The sequence below is a fragment of the Labeo rohita genome, chromosome 1 (assembly GCF_022985175.1).
Source record: "Labeo rohita strain BAU-BD-2019 chromosome 1, IGBB_LRoh.1.0, whole genome shotgun sequence".
NCBI lineage: Eukaryota > Metazoa > Chordata > Actinopteri > Cypriniformes > Cyprinidae > Labeo > Labeo rohita.
In genome coordinates this window covers 36,683,667-36,708,273 of record NC_066869.1, presented here as the reverse complement: position 1 = coordinate 36,708,273, position 24,607 = coordinate 36,683,667, and the positions used below count along the sequence as shown (strand labels likewise).

Genomic DNA, 24,607 nt, shown 5'->3' with positions numbered 1-24,607 from the left:
AGAAGCCCGTCCTCTCCCTTGTGAGGTTCACCGGTGCTGGGTTGAACTATAAAAAGCACAACAGCAGCAGAAGCACTGCGTGTTTCCAGCGCTCGTAAAAAGCTCGCAGGTCTTTCTTTTTGATGATGCTGATGCTGTGTGTGCAGCCGAGCGCGCGAGCATACAGGAGCGCTCGCGCACACACTCACGCGCAGCGGAATATAAGGGGACGGGCTCGAGGCAGGACAGGCGATGGTGGTGTGACGTCAGGTGCCCCGGAATGAATCTCCGGTTCAGGGAAAATAAATAATTTGGAGAAACTGCATTTGCACATCGGAGAGACTTAAGGTACACGTCTGGAAACCAGGCCATGTGCCAAATGTGACGTGTGTGTATGGTGACACTTCAGGGTCACTATATTTTTATCTTTAACATCCTGAATAGTTTTAAAAGACCATACATTTGACTTTTTAAAATGACAGTGTAGATTACTATATGATAATATTAATATGTGATATAGCATCATGATTAAATGTAGGAAAATAATTTAACTGGGAGATTAGATTAAGTGATATTTCACAATTTTTTTTTACTCCAGTGAGTATTTCTTAAAGGAGTCCACTTTCAAAACAAAGATTTACAGATAATGTACTTACCTCCTTGTCATCCAAGATGTTTATGTCTTCATGATGTTCAGTCGTAAAGAAATTATGTTTTTTGAGGAAAATTTTTCAGCATTTTTCTTCATATAATGGACTGCTATGGTGCCCCAATTTTGAACTTCCAAAATGCAGTTTAAATGCAGCTTCAAATGATCCCAAATGCAGCCAAGGAAGAAGGGTCTTATCTAGCGATTGGTTATTTTCATTAAAAAAGTATAATTTAAATACTTTTTATTCTCAAACGCTCGTCTTGCCTTGCTCTCCATGAACTCGGTGTATTCTGGCTCAAGACAGTTAGGGTATGTCGAAAAACTCGTATCGTATTTTCTCCGTCAACTTCAAAAATCATTTCAAAATCATCCTACATCGCTGCAGAAGTACAGACCCAGCCTTTGCAAAGTAAACATGCAAAGAAGATCAAACACCCTTAACAAAAAAGGTAAAACAGCAATATAAGGCGATTTTGAAGTTGAGGGAGAACATGAGATGGGAGTTTTTCGACATACCCTAACAACCCTAACATACCCTGGAAAAAAACAGTCCAAGCAGAGTAAGACAAGATGAGCATTTGACATTGAAAAGTATATAAATTGTATTATTTTTATGAAAGTAACTGACCGTTACACTAGATAACGATAGTTTACAACCGCATTTGGGATCGTTTGAAGCCACATTTAAACTGCATTTTGGAAGTTCAAAATCAAGGCACCATATCAGTCCATTATATGGAGAAAAATCCTGAAATGTTTTCCTCAAAAAACACAATTTCTTTATGACTGAAGAAAGAAAGACATGAACATCTTGGATGACAAGGGGATGAGTGCATTATATGTGAACAATATGATTATATGACTTTCTACTTTCAGATGAATCCAATTGGAGTTATTTTAAAAATGATCCTGGCTCTTCCAAGCTTTATAATGGCAGAGGGTGTTTCTGTTCAACAATCCAAAAGAAGTCCAATAACGCTCATCCATCCATAAGAAAAAAGTGCCTCACATGGCTCCGGGGGGTAAATAAAGGCCTCCTGTAGTGAATTGATGCATTTTTGTAAGCAAAATATCCATATTTAAACGTAATAATCACTTTTCTCTAACTTGCGCTAACTGTCATATGCAGAAGCCATTATAAACCTCCGGGATGATGGATGAACTTTGCTTCATTTGCTTCTGTAAACAAACACTGGTTTTTGTGAGATCAGCTTGCATGACAGTTAGTGCAAGCTAAATTAAAGGAGTAGTTCACTTCCAGAACAAAAATTTACAGATAATTTACTCACCCACTTGTCATCCAATATGTTCATGTCTTTCTCTCTTCAGTTGAAGAAAACATTTTAGCACTGTCAGAAAAAAAGTTACAATTCTGTCGCTGGGGCGGTACCCTAAGGTATAAAGTGAAAAGGTACAAATATGTACTTTTAAGGTACCAATATGTACTTCCAAAGTACTAAAATGTACTTTTAAGGTACTAATATGTACTGTTTAGGGGTAGGTAAGGTACAAAAATGTACCTTTTCACTTTATGATGTTTGATAACAAAGTTCGGGAGGAGCACGATCAGATAATCAGCTAATTTGGCACAGGTGCAACTCGTCTAGCTAATCATCTAAACTAGCACAAGTCATATAAATGCACACAGCTGACTTACCGCCGTCATTCGACTGTTTTTCGGCATCCCCCCCTCCACCCTAACTCCTCACTCTTAATCTATCCTCATCCTATACTTGGGATGGGGGGAATTCTCTGGGTTCGGGCCATATTCCGGGCTCAGAGCCCTCCCCCAGGACAACACGCCAAAATATGCTTACTGTTTACTCAACCAGATTAGATGTAAGGGTGAACTTGTGAATGTACCTTACCCCAGCGACAGAACTGTACCTTTTTTTCTGAGAGTGAGGATTTCTCTCCATATAGTGGACTTCTGTGGTGCCCCTGAGTGTGAACTGCCAAAATGCACTTTAAATGCAGCTTCAGAGGGACCTAAATAATCCCAGCTGAACAAAAAGGGTCTTATCTAGCAAAACAATTGGTTATTTTTTTAAACAAAAAGAAAAATACAATTTATATACTTTTTTATATACTTTTTTTTTAACCTCAAATGCTCGACTTGTTTAGCTCTGAATGAACTTTGTGTGTTCCAGTTCATGACAGTTAGGGTAGGTTGAAAAACTCCCATCTAATTTTCTTCTTCAGCTTCAAAATTGCTGTTTTACCCTTTTTTTTTTTTTTTTGTAAAGGACATTTGATCTTCTTTGCACGTTCACTTTGTAAACACTGGGTCAGTACGTCTGCAGCAATGTAGGACAATATCCTAACTGTATTGACCCGGAGTTCACACAGAGCTAGAAAAGATAAGCATTTGAGGTTAAAAAGTGTATATATATATATATATATTTATATTTATTTATTTATTTTTATTTTTTTTTTTTAAGAAAATAACTGATAATTTCACTAGATAAGACCCTTCTTCCTCGACTGGGATTTAGAGCCCTTTGAAGCTGCATTTAAACAGCATTTTGAGAAATATCTTGAAATGTTTGCCTCAAAAAACATAATTTATTTACAACTGAAGAAAGAAAGATATTAACATCTTGGATGACAAGGGGGTGAGTAAATTATCTGTACATTTTTGCTCTGGAAGTGGACTCCTTTAATACAGCTATTAACACATTCTCTGACAAGCGGAAGCGATGAGACCTGTTTTCCGGTTTTGGTCAAGTGATGATTGACATATACACTATGAAGCGTATCCATCCATAATGAAAAAAAGTGGCTCACACAGCTCCAGGAGGCGAATCGATGCGACTATTTTTATGAAATATCTAGATTTAAAACATAATAATCACTTTTCTCTTTTTTTACTTTTCACTGCAATTCCGAGCTGATAAAGTGGGGCATATATGTTGAGATGCACCAGTGGGAAGTGACAAAAGAATGTCTAAAAGAATGAAAGGATGCCTTGAGGGCAAGCAAATCATGGGCTAATTTTCATTTTAAGTTCAGTTTTAAAAGTAAATTTCATGGTTATATAAATAAATAAATACATAAACAGGGCGTTTTCCAAGATGTCACAACAGATCTACCTATTAAATAGCCTATTACAGGCAATTCAGGGAAAACAGTCAAACAATTCCTTCATCCTGACAACACAGTTTAGAGTTTCAGTTAAAACAACCTTGCCTGATGTGGTTTTATTGTGTTTACTAATTACTCAACTTCTCTATAATGTCCATGTAATAATATGTAATATATACAAGGGGAGTACTTGTTGGGGGGGTACTTTTTTTTGGAAATGTTAATCTTTCACCACCTTATCTGTTTCTCCATTAGAAGTATATAATGTATGCAAAACACCATCCAGATAATTTGTTATTTAGGGTATATTTAAAAAACATATCTTTTTATCAACTGGTAACTGGTAAGATATGATTGGTGATATTAATGAAGGTTTTGCTCACTGATAAACTTTTGACTGTTTCTGATATCACATGGCCACTTTGTGTAACCAGGATGAAGTACACTTGCTTGAAAGCAAGAAGGAGCCTTTATATATATAATTTACTTATTTATTTATGCATTTATATATACGCTTATCCAAGAGTACAACAGACTCCACTTAAAAACTGAAAAACAAACGCAGTTCATTATGCAGACTGTCAGAGAGAACAGAAATCCAGGTCCCTGCAAGAGTACTGTGGTTGAAGATCATAATAAATGTGACCCTGGATCACAAAACCAGTCATAAGGGTCAATTTTGCAAAATTGAGCTTTAAACATCACCTGAAAGCTGACTAAAGCTTTCCATTGATGTATAGTTTGTTAGGATAGGACAAATTTGAAAATCTGGAATCTGAGGGTGCAAAAAATCTAAATATTGAGAAATGTGTTCCAAGAAAGTTGTCCAAATAAAGTTCTTAAAAATGTATATTACTAATCAAAAATTAAGTTTTCATATATTTACAGTAGGAATTTTACAAAATATCTTCATGGAACATGATCTTTACTTAATTTCCTAATTATTTTTGCCATAAAAGAAAAATCAATAATTTTGATCCATACAATGTATTTTTGGCTATTGCTACGAATATACCCCAGTGATTTAAGACTGGTTTTGTGGTCCAGGGTCACAAATATCTAGATTAAATCTCAGTTTTGTTCCAAGTTCACTTTCTTCACCAGTACAGTAATTTCACTTTTTAACATTCTGCTTTTATGTCTGCAAGAACTTTTTGGCTGAAGGACATGTCAGAGTTGGGCTGTCATCACAATCTAGATCAGATCTCAATTTTACAAAGAACAATTCTCACCCCCCCTTTTTTTTTTTGGCGATTTATCCCTTTTATGAAGCAAAGTGGGAGAGTCAGTGAGACTTGAACTCGGGACACCTGAAGTGCAGCGGGAATACATGTCAGGACACTATCGGTGCCATCATACTTTAACGTTTTAACACTAACAACACTGTTCTGTGTTTTCGTTTTTAACCTAATGGTCTTAATTATTAATTACGTGCTGTTATAGTCATTCAATAGACAAAATTTCAATTTTGTTGAGCACAGCCCAAACATACTCCAATCGAAATTTGGTTTGTTTCCATTTTTCATGAAGCGGAGGTGACTATATAAAATATATATATATAGTATAAAATATAATGATATTATAATCACATAATTATATAATGATTGAATATACAGTAAATGAAATACTTTAATGAAGAGTGGAATTTCTGTCATCAAACAAAACTGCAGAAATTAGTAATTACTACAGTTAATACTATTCATAATTAATCAATTTTATCTTGTTTTTACTATTGTTTTACCACACACAATAAAAAAATGTAATGCTACATGCTTCTTTTATTTATGTATGTATGTATTTATGCAGCCTAAAGAGGAAGTGAGAAATATAGGGACACTTATGATGAACTGTTTTAATTAACTGTTTACTGCAGCAGAATTCAATTATATGCAAATTGAGGTGCCAGTTTTTCTAGTGGAGTGAATTTGAACAATACACAAAATAAATGCAGAATGAAATTTGTTTCTCTCTCTCAAGCTCACTGACTCTTTCTCTCTTTCACACACACACACACGTACACACACACAAACAAACACATATACACACGTTCACAGTCACAAAGATGTATGCATCATCAGTACCCCAGTTCCCACAGCGATATGTAAATGAGGGCATTAATTTGCTTTAGTTGCAGAAAGTGCTCAGGTAACCACAGACCCGGCAGCCCTGGCATACAAACCACTCGCACGCACATAAAAAAGAGTTATTTCTGGAAACATCATTAATCGACCATATGAATGTAAGGTTGCATGTATAATGCATCATACAAATAAACATTTTTTTCAGTACGTTGCATAGATATATAGAGGCATTCGATGCTCTTAATCAGAATGTCATCGTAAGAGCAGGAGACACTCGACATTTTGCACCAAATTAACACACAGCGAGACACCAAACACATGCTCTCGCACACACACACAACATCAGAGCTGGCATTTAATTAATCTTGATCTGGCCTTTGAAAATGAAAGAGAAGGAGTAACAGAAACTACCATCATCTGTGATGTGTATCCTTCAGTGAACTGTTGATTAAAGATTATTCAGTGCACTCCGTCACTGTTTAGAAGCTCATACGATTTCTGTGTGTGTTTTCTCTAAAATGGTTGGTGCTCTGTAATCCTCACACTAATCTGATTTCTTGTGTGAGTGTGAGCACGTGAAAAAGAAATAGAAAAAAACTCCAACCCAGCCCATCCCATCCCCCATGTATTCATCCTTCCTATCTCTCTCTAATGCTCACAGACTCATGCACACACACACAGAGGGCATTATTGTGATCGCATAGCCAGTGTCTATTTTTTTCAGTCAGTCGAATTAAATGTAAGAGACTTTCTCACATACTAATCAACTCCAGCTGACTTGCTACTGTACTGTACATGAACCCATCTACATTTATTTCAAAGAAAAAACTAACAACTGAACAGAATTGCAAAGGAAACATACAGTAAACACATGCACACAAAGGGCTCTTAGTCACAGTTGTGTGATCCTAATCTATTCTTATGTTCAACTGAAGTGACCATAATCGGATATTTTAATTATATCCACTCTATTGCACATATGAAAACCCACACACATGCTCTCTCTCCCTCTCTGTGATTGAGTGATTGCATGTATGTTATGTGGCATATTTTTTTTTCAAAAAAGCATGTATACACATTCAAATTAGACCTTCGACTGTTATGTCCAGTTTTAAAGAGAAAAAATAATATGTGCTGATGTTAAATTAAATGCGCTGATTGAATTACATGTTTGTACTAGAGTATTTTTTTTTTAAATAAATGCTGTGTATAAAATGTATATTAGTGCAGTCAAATTAATTCAATTGCATCCAAAATAAAAGTTTGTGTTTACATAATATATGTGTGTGCACTGTCTATATATATAGAACGTTTTAAGACGGGTCATCAATCGGCCATAAAGGCGGCACTGAACGTAAACAATGCCAATGAACCGAAAGAAACTAACATTTTGCTGATTATTGCTGCTGAAAATGGTCAATTATTGTCATGTTTGGGGCTGAACCAATCATCTTAACAACATTTGGAGTACTATAGAGTGCGAAAAGTGTTAAAAAAATAAATAAATAAAGAGAAGAGTGATAAAAAAATGTCTGAGGAACAAAAGGCGTTTGTGTTTGGCCAAACTGAACCAGGATTTCCAGGGCAAGAGTCTTGACAACATTCATGTTTGGTCTTATTGTTTCTGGTCAGGTAGGTGAAATATTAGACTACTTTCTTAATTAATACTACTTGTATGTATATTTACCACCTATTAACTTAACTAACAAAATATTGCACCCTTTCCTGTTTACTAAGTCCTTTTCTATATGATTTTGCAGCTTTCACATATTTTTCCTTGGTTTAGACAGCATAAATTGGCAGAACAATGTATACAGTGGTACATTAACCGTGCAATCCATGCTGTTGTTTACAATATGGCTGTGCATCCGGGTAACTGACCAAATCGTGTTTACCAAGCTCTGAGTGAGGACCGATGATCTGAAAATAAGTTTATTATGACAAAAAAAAAAATTATACATATATATATATATAATTGTTAAAATTGTGGAATAAAATTGTTTATTGTTTAAATGCTACACTAAACAGATGAGATTTATACTTGGTTTTAATGAATAGTATAGCCCATTAATTATATTGTTTATGTAAAAATATATTATAGAACCAATTACTGAAGCAAGAAAATGTGACTGGGACATGAATTTAATTTTTAAAAAATATACAAAATGTGAGGACTTTGAGGCCTTCTCATTTTATAACACCACTGCATTAAGAAGTACAGTGGCATGTGAAAGTTTGGGAACCCCTTGCAGAATATGTAAAAATGTCAATAATTTTAACAAAATAGGAAAGATCATAGAAAATGCATGTTATTTTTTACTTAGTACTGTCCTGAGTAAGATAAGATTTTACATATTGTCCACAAGACAAAAAAAAAAGCTAAAATTATTAAAATTACCCCCTTCAAAAGTTTGGGAACCCTTATTTCTTAATACTGTGTGTGGTTACCTAGATGATCTATGACTGTTATTTTTTTTGTTTTGTTTTTTGATGGCTGTTCATGAGTTTCTTGTTTGTTCTGAACAGTTAAACTGAGCACTGTTCTTCTGAAAAATTGTCCAGATCCTGCAGATTCTTCAATTTTCCAGCATCTTTGCATATTTTAACCCTTTCCAGCAGTGACTGTATGATTTTGAGATCCTTGTTTTCACACTGAGGAAAACTGAGGGACTCAAAGACAACTATTAAAAAAGGTTCAAATATTCACTGATGCTCTAGAACAGGGGTGCTCAACTCTGGTACTGGAGATCGACTTTGCGGCAGAGTTCAGCTCCAACCCTGACCAAACACACCTGAACCAGCTAATTAGGATATCAAGGAGCACTTGATAATTACAGACAGGTGTGTTTGATTAGGGTTGGAACTAAACTCTGCAGGAAAGTCGATCTCCAGGAACAGGGTTGGGCACCCCTGCTCTAGAAGGAAAGATGCATTAAATGTGGGGGTGAAAACCTTTGAACAGGAAGAAGATGTTCAAGATGCGAAATGATACTTTAGATCCTACCTGTCCGATCGCTACCACTTTGTTTATCTTAATGGGGAGTCATTTAAATTATCACCAGTAAAGTATGGAGTGCCACAAGGATCTGTACTAGGTCCTCTGCTATTTTCAATATACATGCTGCCCCTCGGTAATATTATTAGAACATACGGGATTAGTTTCCATTGTTATGCTGATGATACTCAGCTATATATCTAAACAAGACCAGATAAAACTTGTCGAATTGTCGAAGTTAGCAGAGTGTGTTAAAAATGTAAAAGACTGGATGACCAATAATTTTCTCCTATTAATAGTACACAGAATCTCTTGACTTACAGTCTACAACTAGACGGATGTACTGTTACTTCCACTACACTGTAAAAAACAATATGTTGAGTCAACTTAAAATAATTTGTAACCTGGCTGCCCTAAAATTTTAAGTTTAGTCAACTCAAAAAAAGTTTATTCAACTTGAAATGTTAAATTATACTAAGTGACAACTTAGATATTTGAGTTGAATCAACCTAAAATTTTAAGGCAGCTGGGTTACTTACCCATCTGTTAAGTTTAGCAAACACAAATATAAATAAGTTGTTACTTAGTACAACTTAACATTTCAAGTTGAATAAACTTATTTTAGTTGACTGAACTTAAAATTTTAAGGCAGCAGGGTAACAAATTATTTTAAGCTGACTCAACAAATTGTGTTTTTTATTTTTTACAGTGTACAGTCAAAAGTCTGGGTGTTATATTAGACAGCAACTTGTCTTTTGAAAATCATATTTCTCATGTTACAAAAACAGCATTCTTCCATCTTAGAAACAATAAAATTTTAAAGTCTCTGCACTGGCTACCTATTAGGTTCCGCATCAGCTACAATATATTACTTCTTACCTATAAGGCCCTTAACGGTTTAGTTCCTGCGTCCCTAACCCTAACTACAATCCATCACGCTCCCTAAGGTCTCAAAACTCTGGACTTCTGGTAGTGCCCAGGATAGCAAAGTCCACTTAAAGAGGTAGAGCTTTTCCGCATTTGGCTCCCAATAGCCTTCCTGATAATGTTCGGAGATCGGACACACTCTCTCTGTTTAAATCTAGATTAAAGACTCATCTTTTTAGCCATTCAGATAATGGATCTCATAAACTTTTACTGCAGTTATATCTGATCAAATGCACATTATTAATCTTTTAGCTCTGGTTGAAGAAAGCTTTCTTTGCTTGGTTTAAACAGCAGCTACGCTAATTATGTTCCTATTTGTTCTCTGTTTCTGCCATGGGATTGATATCCCATGGTATAGGAATTTACAAGCTTCAGTCTGGATCCAGAACACTTAAGAAGAGATGATGCCAACCCCACAGAGGACTTCAGATGATGCCAACCCCGAAACAACATACAGCACTACCGAATTTTGCTACTAATTTATAGTGTTCTTTGTCTGTTTGATTAAATATATTGTAAAAACTTTAATTTGCTGTAAAGTTGCTTTGCAACGATATGTATTGTGAAAGGCGCTATACAAACAAATTTGAACTGAAAGATACTTGCATGTTTCCCGGAAGACAAATTAAGAACAATTTACCTTGATCTTCACATTCAAAAAGTTTTCACCCCCTGGATCTTAATGCATCGTGTTTTCTTCTGGAGCATCAGTGAATGTTTGAACCCTTTTTAATAGTTGTGTTTGAGTCCCTCAGTTGTCCTGAGTGTGAAAAGATGGATCTCAAAATCATACAGTCACTGCTGGAAAGGGTGCAAACATGCAAAAGATGCTTGAAAACAGAAGAATCTGCAGGACCTGGAGGATTTCTCTGAAGAACAGTGCTCAAACTCTTGAAGAGGGTTATTTTAATAATTTCAGCTTTTTGTCTTGTGGACTATATGTAAACATCTTTTATGTAAAATATCTTACTCATGACAGTACTAAATAAAAAATAAAATGCATTTTGTATGATCTCCTTTATTATGTTAACATTAATCACATTTTCACAGATTCTACAAGGGGTTCCCAAACTTTCACATGCCACTGCATATGTAATATATATTTATATTTATATTTATATTTATATTTATATTTATATTTATATTTATATTTATATTTATATTTATATTTGATTTGAAAGCATTAATATGTGTTTGTGTGTGTGTGTGTATACACAGTTACTTTTAAACGCCTGAGAAAGTTGTGTTTTCTTTCACTCAAAGATGAGTCTAAATCCCTCTCACACAAGTCAGTGTAGAGCGGGGATGGAAAAATGTGAGGTGAAGCTGAAGCAGAGTGATTACAGAATTTTATGTGCAAAGAGGGGAAATTGCTGTCACTCCACTCCCACACTTTGGCGTCTTTGGAACTATTTTCATGAGCAGAGAAAAAAAAATTATAAACTAACTGGTCAAATTTTGTCTGAAAGTGAGTCACTCAAAATAAATTTCCAGTTTATTGAACTGTTGTGTAAAAGCAGTATCACACTTGTTATCATGCTGTTCTATCAAGAATGTACATACAATGGAAAAAAAAAAAATTACGATTCATGTACATATTTAAGAAATAATATTTAAGAAATATTTACAAGTATATGTATTTATTATAATTTTTATATAGTTTAAATAATATATTAATAAAATATTTTGTACATAAATAACATATTTCTATTAAATATATACATTAATTTATGTGTATTTATATATACATAATAATTACACACAGTACACACACACATATATATTAGGCAAACTCAAACTTTTATTTTGTATGCGACTAATCACGATTAATCGTGATTAATCGTTTGACATCCCTAAATATAATATAATATAATATAAAGTGTCAGTAAAGCATTTAAAAATTCTAACAAAATGTTCCTATTTCAAATCAATGAGGTTTGTTTGCACACTGTATTTATCAAAGTGTTTTTAAAAAGTATCACGGTTCAGCCAGATGACCTTTTTCAGCCGTGCACAATATCAGAGCATGTGCATGACTTTTTAAGACAAATCTCTGCAACTAATCTGCATTTTATTGTAGCTTTGTCTGGCTCCAGCAGAATATTGGGATGCGTTTAACTGAATTATCTGGCCATTGATATTTCAACCTACTCCTGAGGGCAAAAATTATCTAGCTATCTTTTGACACAACATGACATACTATTCCACTTCCTTCCATTAAATCAAGCACAAAAATGTCTGAGGCAAGCACGGTTGAATACATGTGATTTTTTTTACAAGACAGAACAACAAACGGTGAACCAGGACTGGATTAACTGGTATTTGATTGAGCTTGAGGTTATGGAGTGCACTTAATAAATGCATAAAGGTGTTCTTACCTTTTGATGTCCCACATGCTGCTGGTCAGAGTTACGGAAGCTGATACGAGATAAAAACAAGAACAAACAGTATTTTCATATCTTTCAGGTTTTAAAATGTTAAAATATCAGCCTCCAGAGGAGGGCAGCAGCAGTCTCACAGCATGAGATATTGTCTTAAAATCAACAGGAAAAGTTGTGCCAAACAGAGGACGGCCCCTGCTGTGTCTGATTTCGCCATTGGCTTATTTGCACCTTCTATTTATAGATAAGCTATGTGGAATATACTATCTTCATCTATCACTTTAATGCACTACCAGATTCATAAGTACCACCTCTAATAAAGAGATGGAGAGAAAGGAGAGTGAGAAAAAGAAAGGGATAGTTATTGAGCGACTGAGAGGAGAAGGGAAAAACGATCTAATGCATCTAATGCAGCTCCAGTTTAGCACATTAAAGCAGACAGACGCAAACACACACACACACACACAAGGAAGACACACATGAGGAGTGAATCAAGTAGTGAAAGAAAATAAATGGAGAGGGAGAGGGAGTAAAAGGAAGAGATTGAAAGAAAGAAAAAAACCAATAGAGAGGAAGAGAGATAGACAGAAAGAGTGAGAGAGAAAACCGACAGAGGAAGAGGCAGAGACAGAAAGTGAGAGATGAGGTAAGTACGTATTTTTAGTGGATTACATCTTCAGTGTCAGAAAGAGTTGGATGCATCTGTGAGTAGCTCTCAATAATGCAGCAGTGTATGCACTATAAAACACACACGCACTCTAACACGCTAAATCCGCTGAGGTTTTATGGTCATATACAGTATTCATGTGCGCGTTATTTGCTGCGAGGCTTGACAGCAGCTGGTCAGAGAGAAGCTACTTCAGGATCAACTGTGTGAGAACACAGGAAGAGGGAAACAGGGGTTTGGGGAATACAGAGAGGCATTTGTACTGGCACATGTAAAACGGGAAGCGGTCTAAATCGTCTAAGAGTGGCTCTGGTCCAAATCCTAGTGAGCTGCCTACTGAGGCCGCATTTTAAGACGTCTACATACATGCCGTGGCTGTTCCACAAAGTAAGCAGCTTGACTGTGTTCCTTCTGATATTGCTAATTTAGGCCAAACTGTAAGACTCCAAAATGCATTGCAAAGAGCTAAGTGAAAACTGTGTCCAAGTTGCTCAATGAAGTGAGAGAAATGTTCACTATGGGCCACTGCATAGACATAGCCACTAGGTTAAGACTGTGTCTTAAAGGGGTCAACGGATGTCCATTTTCCACAAGTTGACATGATTCTTTAAGGTCTTAATGAAAAGTTTCGAATATACTTTGATTAAAAATTCTCAATGGTTTTGTAAAACAACACCCTTTTTACCAAAATGAGCTCTGCAAAAATCATCTCATTCTAAGGGGTTGTTTCTTTAAATGCAAATGAACTCTGCTCACCTCGCCCCTCTCTTCTCTCTGTGGAATGACGAGCTTGTTTACTTTAGCCACATTTAACCATGTTTAGACACTAAACTTTCTAACTACCACGTTATAAGGAAAGGCGATCGCAAAGATTCATAAAAAACGGTTATACACACTTCTGCTGTAAGTGAAACTGGATCACAAATGATTCGCGTGAACATAGACGGATATATGTAGATCGGGGGGCGCATTCCCTTCACAAACAAACGTAATCTACTGCATCTTCAGTGGCTCAGATGTCTGGAGTAAATCACGACCACTATGTTCATTATTACATCCAGCAACACAACACCTCAATCGCTCAGTTAGAGATATTCTTGTCTAACTTACATCCCTGCTTCTGCATCAAACAGTTACTGGACTGTGACAGCTGGTCTGAGGTAAGAGCTCATGTCAATCAACTATCATGGGAGCGGCCTCTGTTGGTGTAATGCCACACCGACAGGCATCTGAGAACGGCTCGATTTGAAAAAGGGGATATTATTTTTAGAGATTAATTAAAAACCACTGCATGGATTTTTGGCATTATACGGTAGATTTGTACATACACTGACAACACACATTAATGTTCAAACAACATGAAAAAGTGAAGCATCCGATGACCCCTTTAAGGACTAGTTTGACCAACTAGTAGCTAGCAAAGAGGTAATCATTTACATTTTGGATTCAAATTAGACCATTCTCCCTTTTTGCAACTGGTCCTGTAAGTTGAATTTATTTAATGATTTATTTAATTTATTTACAGTAATATTGTGAAATATGATTACAATTTCACCATCCATTACTCCAATCTTCGGTGTAATGATTCTTTAGAAAAAAATGTTGATTTGATGTTCAAGAAACGTCTTATTATTACAAATGCTGAAAGTTGTGATGCCATCAAACCATGATATATTTTTTAGGATTCTTTGATGAATAAGTTCAAATAAACTGCATTTGAAGTAGAAATCTTTTGTTAAATTATAAATGTCTTCAGTGTCACTTTTGATCAGTGTATTTCGTCTTTGCTAAATAAAGGAATTGATTCCCATATACACTACCCTCCAAAAGTTTTGAACACAAAGTGTGGTTTTGGACGATATCAGCATACATTCTTATCATTTTTTGGTGCAAATACATTGAAGTAACTTGACGTTATCATTGAAGACCACCAATAATAATTTTCATTTTGATTACATAATGGCAATATATACATGTCAAAGTCAGACAGGCCTCTTTGCCAGCTGTGATGCCTGGTTACTGGTTTAAACTTGGCCCAGGTTTTTAAAAGATTTTTGGGTCAGCACACCTTAATAGCTTCAACAATTGATTGCCAATTAAGTTTAGAATACAATGAATTTAGGCCCAGATTATGCAAAGCTGTAATAGCTAATAATGGTGGATATTTTGATGAATGAAAAATTATGTTTTTTCTATGTATAAACTGTTTATGTAATAAAATATGTTTTTGTAGTTTGTGTTGTCTCTTATCAGTGCAAAATTATCACAAATTAAAAAGGATTCATGCCAATATTGTCCAAAACCCCACTTTTCTAGGGCATTTCTAAACTTTTGGAGGGCAGTATATGTTAAATTTCCATATATTAAATATACTGTCATGATATGTCATGTACATGCATATCCATCCTAAAACCCATCATGCTGATCTTATATAAGTAAATGTCAAACATAGACATTTATTAAAAAACATATAAACTATAGATTTGTATATATGTTGTTTTAAAAAATTTGCATATATAAACAATATATTGTTGACAAATGTGGTTGCTACATATAATACATATATAAATATCATCATGTTGAAATTCTCAACATATGTACATATACAAATTTTACTATGCTTTTTATATATTTTATGATCATCTATCAATGCAAATTATACATAGCCTTATACGTAAGATACGTGGCAATAGCAATCTTGATATAGGGCAATATATGTTATATATTACATTTCCGTATGGGTTTCTTCATTCAAAATGTTTATCAGTCAAAAGCTTTTAAACAGTAAGATTTTTTTTTTAAAATTTCTCTCTCCTGCTCGTCAAGCCTGCATTTATTTGATCGAAAGTACAGCAAAAACAGTAAAATTTTGAAATATTTTTACTATTTAAAATAACTGTTTTCTATTTGAATATATTTTAAAACACAATTTATTCTTGTGATTTTAAAGCTAAATTACTCATTACTCTAGTAAATTACACATGATCCTTTAGAAATCATTCTAATATTCTGATCTGCTGCTCAAAAACATGTATTATTATTATTATGTTGAAAAAGCTGAGTAGAATTTTTTCAGGTTTCTTTCATGGATAGAAAGTTCAGAAGAACAGCATTTATCTGAAATAGAAATCTTTTGTGACATTATACGTCTTTATCATCTCTTCTGATTAATTTAAAGCATCCTTGCTAAATAAAAGTATTACTTTCTATAATTCTACTGAAAAGAAAATATACTGACTCCAAACTTTTGAATGGTACAATATATAACGTTACAAAAGCTTTTTTATTTCAGATAAATGCTGATCTTTGGATCCTTCTATTCATCAAAGAATCCTGGAAAAAAATGTACTCATCTGTTTAAATATTGATAATAATAAATGTTTCTTGATCAGCAAATCAGCATATTAGAATGATTTCTGAAGGACCATGTAACACTGAAGACTGGAGTAATGATGCTGAAAATTTAACTTTGATTACAGAAATAAATTACATTTTAAAATATATTCAAATAGAAAGCAGTTATTTTAAATAGTAAAAAAAAAATGTTCCTGTTTTTGCTGTACTTTAGATCAAATAAATGCAGGCTTGGTGAGCTGAAGAGACTTTTTTTAAAAAACATTAAAAATGCTCAAAAGCTTTTGACTGTGTATGTCTATATACTGACCATATCTGATATACTGATGGTATACTGATTTCTAATAAGGCAAATTACTTTTCCGTTAAAAAAAATACTTTTTTTGCATTAATGTAAATTGCTTTATGACAGCTACAAATTCATTTGTAGATTGATTTTAGGCAAAGTTATCTGTTTGACTGACCACTGACAGTTTTTTGGGGGGGAAAGGCATTATTTTAAATAAATTAGACACTTTAGCTTTAAAATTGTAGCATTCAATTGTGTCGTTAGCTTAGCAACATGCTAACTTTATAAATATGTAAAACAATTGTAGCTTGTGTGCTTCACAAGCTGCTGCTGCCTACAGTATGTAATGTAAAGTACCAAGTTCAAAATCATTCACTTATGACTTGGCATGCCGCCTTCAAGGCAGTTAACAAGGCTCATTGGGTTTTGGACAGAGCAAGTGTGAGTGTGAATGTGTATGAATGTAAACAACTTACATGTGCTAATATGAGTTTAAACTGAGTCTAAACTCAGCTGACTCTCGCTGGGTGAAAGAAGGACAGACTCCACAGGACTCTCCTGAAAGATGAAAAACTCATTAAACACGCACACACACTCAGCCCTTTTTAATCCTTCTCTCTCAAACATCCACATGCTCACTGAAAGCATCAGATGGGATTTGACTGTTTTATGATTTTTTCAGTCTAGTTTGGAAACAGCTGACTCAGGTATTCTCCCACTCAAACTTTGCGATCATCTGTCTGAATATGAGGGTCTTACTGTGAGCTTGTCACTATAGTTAGATGGAAATTTTGTCTATTATTAGACTTTTAGTATTCTGCATGACAGAAAGTGGCCATATATTCTTCAATGTATATATAAACTACCATTCAAAAGTTTGGGTCAGTAAGCTTTTTGTTTGTTTATTTGCTTGCTTTGAAAGAAATTCAAACTTTTAATCAACAAGGACCCACTGAAGTAAGAAAATTTATAATGTTATCTAAAAAATTTTTTTATTTCAAATCAATGCTGTTCTTCTGAACGTTATATATTTAACAAAAAAATACTGAAAAAAACATATCATGATTTTCACAAATATATTAAGCAGCACAACTGTTTTCAACATTGATAGTAATAATAAATGTTTCTTGATTAACCAGTTGTAAGTAGTATGTGTATATTTGTAGCAATAGCCAAAAATACATTGTATGGGTCAAAATGATCAATTTTTCTTTTATGCCAAAAATCATTAGGATATTAAGTAAAGATCACGTAGATATTTTGTAAATTTCCTAAAAATATATCAAAACTTAATTTTTGATCAGTAATATGCATTGCTAAGAACTTAATTTGGACAACTTTAAAGGTGATTTTCTCAATATTTTGATTTTTTTTGCACACTTAGATTCCAGATTTTCAAATAGTTGTATCTCAACCAAATACTGTACTATCCTAACAACCATACATTAATGGAAAACCTATTTATTTAGCATTCAGAAGATGTATAAATAACAATTTAAAAAATTGACACTTACGACTGGTTTTGTGGTCCAGGGTCACAAATCAATACATTAAAATGGTTTCTAAAGGTTCATGTGACACAGCAGACTAAAAGTAAAGCCTGCTTTTCCATCACAGAAATAAATTACATTTTAAAATGTTTATTTAGACTGTAATTATATTTAACTTTTTTTTCTACCACTTTCATTGTATTTTTGATTTTTAATTAAAAAAAAAATGTTGCATTGGTGAACGTAAAACATTTTTTTCTGAAAACATAAAAAAAATCTTACTGAGCCCAAACTTTTTAACAGTGGGTATTTTCAATGTATGTGCATATGTGGGTCCCAAGCGTCAGATAAATACATCTAAATTAATTCTAAATAAATACAAAAAAACGTATATTATCAGCATAACATTTAAAAATGGAATTGCTTTGCATTTGTTTGCACTAAAGCTGACATCGTCTCTAAAATGTTCACAAAATGTTCACAGCTTCGACGGAAGCAACAACATCTGGCCTTTGCTACAAATTTGTTTACATTTAATCAGTGACCTAGAAATAATGCAAAAAAATATGTCATTTTACGCACAAAAAAAGTCACTGTAGTCTCAGAGTTTTGGGCCCCACTGTATACTGTACCATTTGCAAACATCTGGAATGGATCTATTTTTAAATAAGGAACATAAATGCGAGAGATCAAGCTCAAGTGTGAGATTCCTGTAACAGATGGAGTGTATTTTGGGTTTTAAGAGCAGAATGGTGTGAATGCAGTCAGAACATGTGGCCACTAGGTTGTGCTGTTCACTTTCATTCACCAACCACAGTATTGATCACGAACTGGTTGTAAAATTACCTGTGAAATGTGTTGAGAACAAAAATTCAGCATTGCCTGTGTATTATACAATGCTTACGCAATACATGTTCCATAGGTTCTAATATGCAAAGCTCTTATTTGTTCCTCCTGAGTGAGACAACATATAGTCTGAAAAGCCTAAAACAGTCAGCCCTTTGTTTGTGTGCGCGTGTGTGTGTGTGTGTTTGAGAGAGAGAGACCGAAAGGGTTTAGTGAGAAAGAGAGAAGACATTTCACCCCCTCACTGAAAGGAGGTTTTATTGATCTCAGTGGACATCAGCGCCTTCCAGCATGGCCTTGTACAGAAAGGCACATTAAAACGTCTAAACAGTGTTAGAGTGTTGAATATGAGATAAGACAAGCCTTAACTACTAGCTATGAAAGAAAAAAAGAAGCAAAAATGGCCTTTTGGTGTTTTTAAACTTCTCTAGATATGCATTCTTCATATTTAGAGAAGACAAGCACTGTAGATGAAACAGCTGAACTGAATACAACCGCTCTAATGCCAGGCCCAGAAGGAATCCGCTGACTTTTTTTTGCATCCCTTGTGCTGATTTTACGGAATTTAAAAACAGTAAAACATGAAATTGAGCTGATAGTACTATGTATTTACTGATAGCCCGAAAGCATAATCAAATTAGACAAAATATTTATACACAAGCGATGACGTAAGTGTAGACAGACATTTGAATTTTGTGGAGTTCTGCGCAGATTCAGTTTGTGGCTGTTCATATATCTTGTAATTAAAAGGGTTTCGAGAGATTGATCTCTGCCGTGTGCCACATTTCCGTTATCACAGTTCATTCTCATGCTTGTCATCACGCTTGTTAGTTTTTCCAAGCTGAAAAACTATCAGTATGAAGATCTCACTTACCTCTGTGTTCTATTTGAGTCAATCTGGAAAAGAGAGAGAGAGAGAAAAAAGAGAGTGAGATGAATACAGTCATCCAAAATGACAGCATTACACCAACACTTCATTATCATGCAACTGTTTTCCATACAAAAGATCAAAAATGCAGTCTCCATGAACCGTGGCAATATCAGATGCTCTGTCATAGTTGATGTAACGCAGTGATTCCCAACCAGGGCCACGTAAACCCAAGGGAATACTTCGAAAGATTGTGATTTTGCCTTGTTAAACCTCCAAAACAGAAACTATGGCTTTAGAATAAAATATGCTTGGGCTTATCAAATGATTCAAAATTTTTGCATGTAATATTTTCAGTTATTTTCAAGGAAAAATAACGTGTAATGCACAATAATGCATTAAATTGACATTTACGTTGGTACAAATGATTGTCAAATTATTACATTATCAGTTTGGGTTTAATGAAAGCGTATTTAAGACAAAAAAGGTTGAGAAACACTAATCTAATGTCTCACTATCACACTTCAGAACTGCTAAGGGTAGGTAAAATCATTTAGGGATCAACTGGCTGACAGGTCAAGGGTCACGTCAAGTCGATGTGCTAACCGGCAAACGTTGTAAAAGAGAAGTGCATATGTTTGAGTGAAAACGGAGCGGGTCACGACTGTGACCCGGGCCTGTCAATCGTGAACTCCGAAAGACACGATTTGAAGAGTTTTTTCCCCCGTTTCTCTCTTCTTTTCACACTCATCTTCTCTCTCGCATTCGTACACACACTTTCACACCCACATCTTGAGAGAGTTGTTTGACTGTGTGCCTAATGATAATAGATGAGGTGTCAGGATGAAGGTGAGAGACACTAAGTCATCCTCACAGCACGAGGGAGAAACAGCTCATCTCTAGCTCCCTCTCTCTCTCATTTTCACTTCGCCTAAATCTACAGGCGCTAAAATGGGAGAAAAAGCGCCTATAGAGCTTCTATTCTAACACGACGCTGATGTTTTCCATTTTATTTTTCTCTTACTTTTAAATAATGTGGCCATCTGTGTCTGAGTTGCGGAAGGGAGAACTTGGATATTCAAACCGGGCTGTCTTTTCAGTACACATTAGAGCAGCAGGAAGAAGTCAGCACTTTACACAAGTCTTGTGAGAAAATGTCAAAATATGACAGGGCTGAACAGAAATAAAAAACTGCTTATGCAAGCCTCTTGTCTCTCAGAGAATCACTTGAGTAAAGTGACCTCCGGTTCTCAAGAGCAATCATACACAGAGTCATATAATGCATAAACGATATTTAACGTCATTTAATTTAATTTTGGTTACAGTTTTAATATTACAGGATAAAAATTGCTGTAAAAATTGTGATGTTTCACAAGATGCATTTTTGGTGACTGTATATCATTAAACTGTATAATATTGGTGTATTTAGCTAATAAAATGTATTTTTGACTGTAATAATTAGCTGCACAACGACAAATGTCACATGATGCCCCAAAGATAAGTTCAAATGCCCTTTTCCAGTGACTGCTGTCACACAGAAACACTATCAGGGTAATAAACGTGACACTAAAATAACACTATGAACACTACCTAAACAACATAAGATGTAACTTATAACCACTGTGCATACTGTAACCGTAAATAATATAATAAGAATCAAACTTAAACTTGATGTCATGTGAATTCTGGGAATTCCATTTCAAGTAGGCCTATTTATAAGACGTATACTTTTTTTTTAAAGAAATTATTCCATGAATCCATAACATAGGTTACTGCCTTGTTAACAAATACAATATATATTTTATTCATACATTATAATAATTTATAAATGCATTCATTTCAGGCGTTTTACAATTTAAAATGACATGTATTGTCATTTAAAATCTAAAGTTTTTTTTTTTTTTACTGTAGCCTATAGGTGCCTTACAGTTTTACTGTAGCGCGTTATTCCTGAGAATATTTGGACATTTTACAGTGTGGTTTGTAATAGCCCGCAGTCTCTGCAAGTTTGTAAGAAAACCAACAAAACTTGAAGACTTTTAATGAGTTCACCCTGTCCTAAAATGTTCAACAGAGCTTACAACTCTAATAAATAATTCAATTTAACAGCGGTCTGCACATTTACGGCTGAATAACGACGTGTTCTGTGAAAGCACTATGAAATCTTGGACATTTCTGAACTGACTGCCTAACAATAGTTTTTCTTTCACTGAATATCGCAGCACTCACACATATACACACACACACACACTTGACCAAAGAACCGGACGACCTCGTTTGTATTGTGAAGCCGCGGGAGCTCTTACCGGATTCTCCAGGTACAGTCGCGGTGCGAGGAGATCCCGGTGGAGATCCGTCTCTCTATCCGCCCGAGTGAGAGTCCAAAATCTGGTAACTCCGACAGAAGACGAGTGTAGTCTCTACGGTTCTCAAAAACCCGACGTGTCCACGCGTATAACCCGATATAAGTGAAGAGCTTTAGAAGCTTTTGAAGTGGTGCGCTTCACGCGACGCGCTCGCACCCTGCTTTTAAAAATAGTCTCCAGACGCAGGTGGGCTACGGGGTCGCACAAAGCCAGAGGAGTCAGAGCGCAAGTTGATCTCTACACAAATCTGATGAAGACACGAACAAAGATATGCAGGATGCAGCTCATACACACACAGGCGCGCGCGCGCGCGTAAAGGGGGTGACGATTTAGGATAGATTTTTTTTGGCACTGAAAATTTCAATAGCACATAAACTGCGTTTTAGCAGGAAATCCGCTTGTTTTGTGTGTGAGATTTAACAAAGAAAAAGAGGGCCGATTTAACACAACTTCATGATAATATAAGCCCAAAGGGGAGCTCAGCCCAGAGCAATAGAAATCTCATCATCATTCATTAACTCATCAAAAGACAGCACACACGCACGCACGCAAACACGAACACACACACACTGTGCATCTATTCCAGGACATCCCATGGCTTCATTAGACGGAGTGTGATCTCATTAGCAACACAACACAATGCTTTAACAGCATACATATTCATGTATATTCCATGAGCATCATTGTATGATATTCAGAATGTGTGTTTGTGTGAAAATAAAAACTAGGTCGTATAGCCCACCCAGAGCTTTCTGTGCTTATGGGGGCTGTGTACAGAAAACACACACAAACACATCAAACACTCAATTACACAACATGCAAACCACACTGAATGACCTAATACCAGCCTTCATCCTATCCTCATCTCTTGTTCACACGTTCTGGCTGCCTAAATGAATATGTAAGAAACAGATGATAAGAGAAGGTGAATAATGAGCAGGCCCAGACAGAATCTGTTCAGGTTTTTTTCACACTTTCTGCAGTTTTTTTTTTTTTTGGAGGGGAATCTGTAAAATGGAAATATAATAATATTTCAGATATGATATATTGCAAAACGGGAGCTGGAAGTACTGTACACGTTTATTGGAAGCTGAAAGCGTTATCAAATTTGCTGAAATATTTAATAAATGAAAGGACAGGAGAATATGCAAAATGCAAAATTTGTGAATTATGGCATGACTAAAAATATTTATTGCTGGCAATGTATTTATGTTCAAAAGAGATAGTTCATATATATTAGAAACTTTTTTTTTATCATCATATATTTTGGGACCAGAAAAAAAGGTTGAGGTTGGTAAGGTTTTTATGCTTTTACTTTTAGCATATATTGCAATTACTTAAAAAATCTGGAATGATTACTATTTTTAATTTGTTTGAAATGGTCTCTTATATATTTATTTGATAAAAAAACAAATGGTAAAAAAAAATCATTATTGTGATATATTACTAAAATTTAAAAATAACTTTAAAAAGCATTATACAGTTAGCTAATATATTCAATAAATTAAAGGGTGAGAAAATGTGCAGACAAATGTAAACAATAGAAATGTATTTGTGTTTAAAGAGACACGTCACCTATTGTATATATGCACGCACACACACACATATATATGTGTGTGCTTGTGTGTGTGTGTGTGTGTGTATATATATATGGAAAAAAATTGTAATTTTGTATTTATTGTGTGTGTGTATATATATATATATACTATATACTATATATACACACAGACAGAATTCTGACAAAGTTGGTAGATTAGCAAATAATAATAATATATATATATATATATATATATATATATATATATTTGGGGTTGGTATAATTTTGCTTTTTCATTTTTTTTGCTTTTTAATTAATTTTAATTACAGGAATAATTGGTAAATAATTGGAATAATTGGCTGATATAATTTTGCTTTTAATTTTTTTATTTTAATTATGTTTTATTAATAATAATAATTTAATCATTTTAATAATAATATTATTTTAATGATGCTTTCATTTTGACCATATATTGAAATTAATACTTGTCAAAGTCTGGAATAATTACTGTTTTTAATTTGTTTGAGCAAACTGTCTGGCTGCAAATCAAGGCTGCATTTATTTGATGAAAAAATACAGCAAAAAGGCATAAAAGCACAAATACTGTCATCATTTCTCGCCTGTATGTCATTCCTAACCTGTATGGCCATTCTTATATTTTGTATGGATAAAACTGACATTTTTCAAAATATATTTAAAATTATTCTGACATGAGGGTAAGTAAATGACGACAGAATTAAATTTTGGGGTGTACTGTCCCTTTAACTCTTTTGACCTCACCCTCTGAGGTCGAGTGTACACCTTTAATAAGGTCAGGAAACACACAAACACACACTTAAACGCACACACATTTGCAACTCAGCACCTTGCTCGAATAGGTGAGAGGTCAAAGAAGCACAGCCATAACTCTTTATGAATCAACCCCCTGGGAGTGTTTACGTGCGTGTTGGCCACTATGTCAAGGAATGCATTAAAAACACTCAAGAGTAAAGAGTAGTCAAAAGAGAGAAAATATAAAATTGTGCATGCAAGCCTAATTAAGAAGAAACACCTTTCTTCTCACTTCTTGCCTCGCTTTGTCTAAGTGTGAG

The 24,607-nt window shown here is 34.6% G+C and overlaps 1 protein-coding gene across 3 annotated transcripts in view; it reads right to left on the bottom strand.

Annotated features, from left to right (window-relative positions):
• The window catches only part of ptprdb (protein tyrosine phosphatase receptor type Db), a 90,510-nt gene extending 68,068 nt beyond the window's left edge, over positions 1-22,442 (bottom strand). The window contains exons 1-4 of one of the 3 annotated variants that reach the window (XM_051106372.1): positions 21,920-22,442; positions 19,620-19,642; positions 16,886-16,967; positions 12,097-12,136 (exon numbers count right to left, since the gene is read on the bottom strand). The gene's annotated coding sequence lies outside the window, so the exon portion shown is untranslated. The remainder of the gene's footprint in view (positions 1-12,096; positions 12,137-16,885; positions 16,968-19,619; positions 19,643-21,919) is intronic. The other 2 variants (XM_051106381.1, XM_051106389.1) reach the window with 2 other exon arrangements.
• Positions 22,443-24,607: the final 2,165 nt, after the last annotated feature.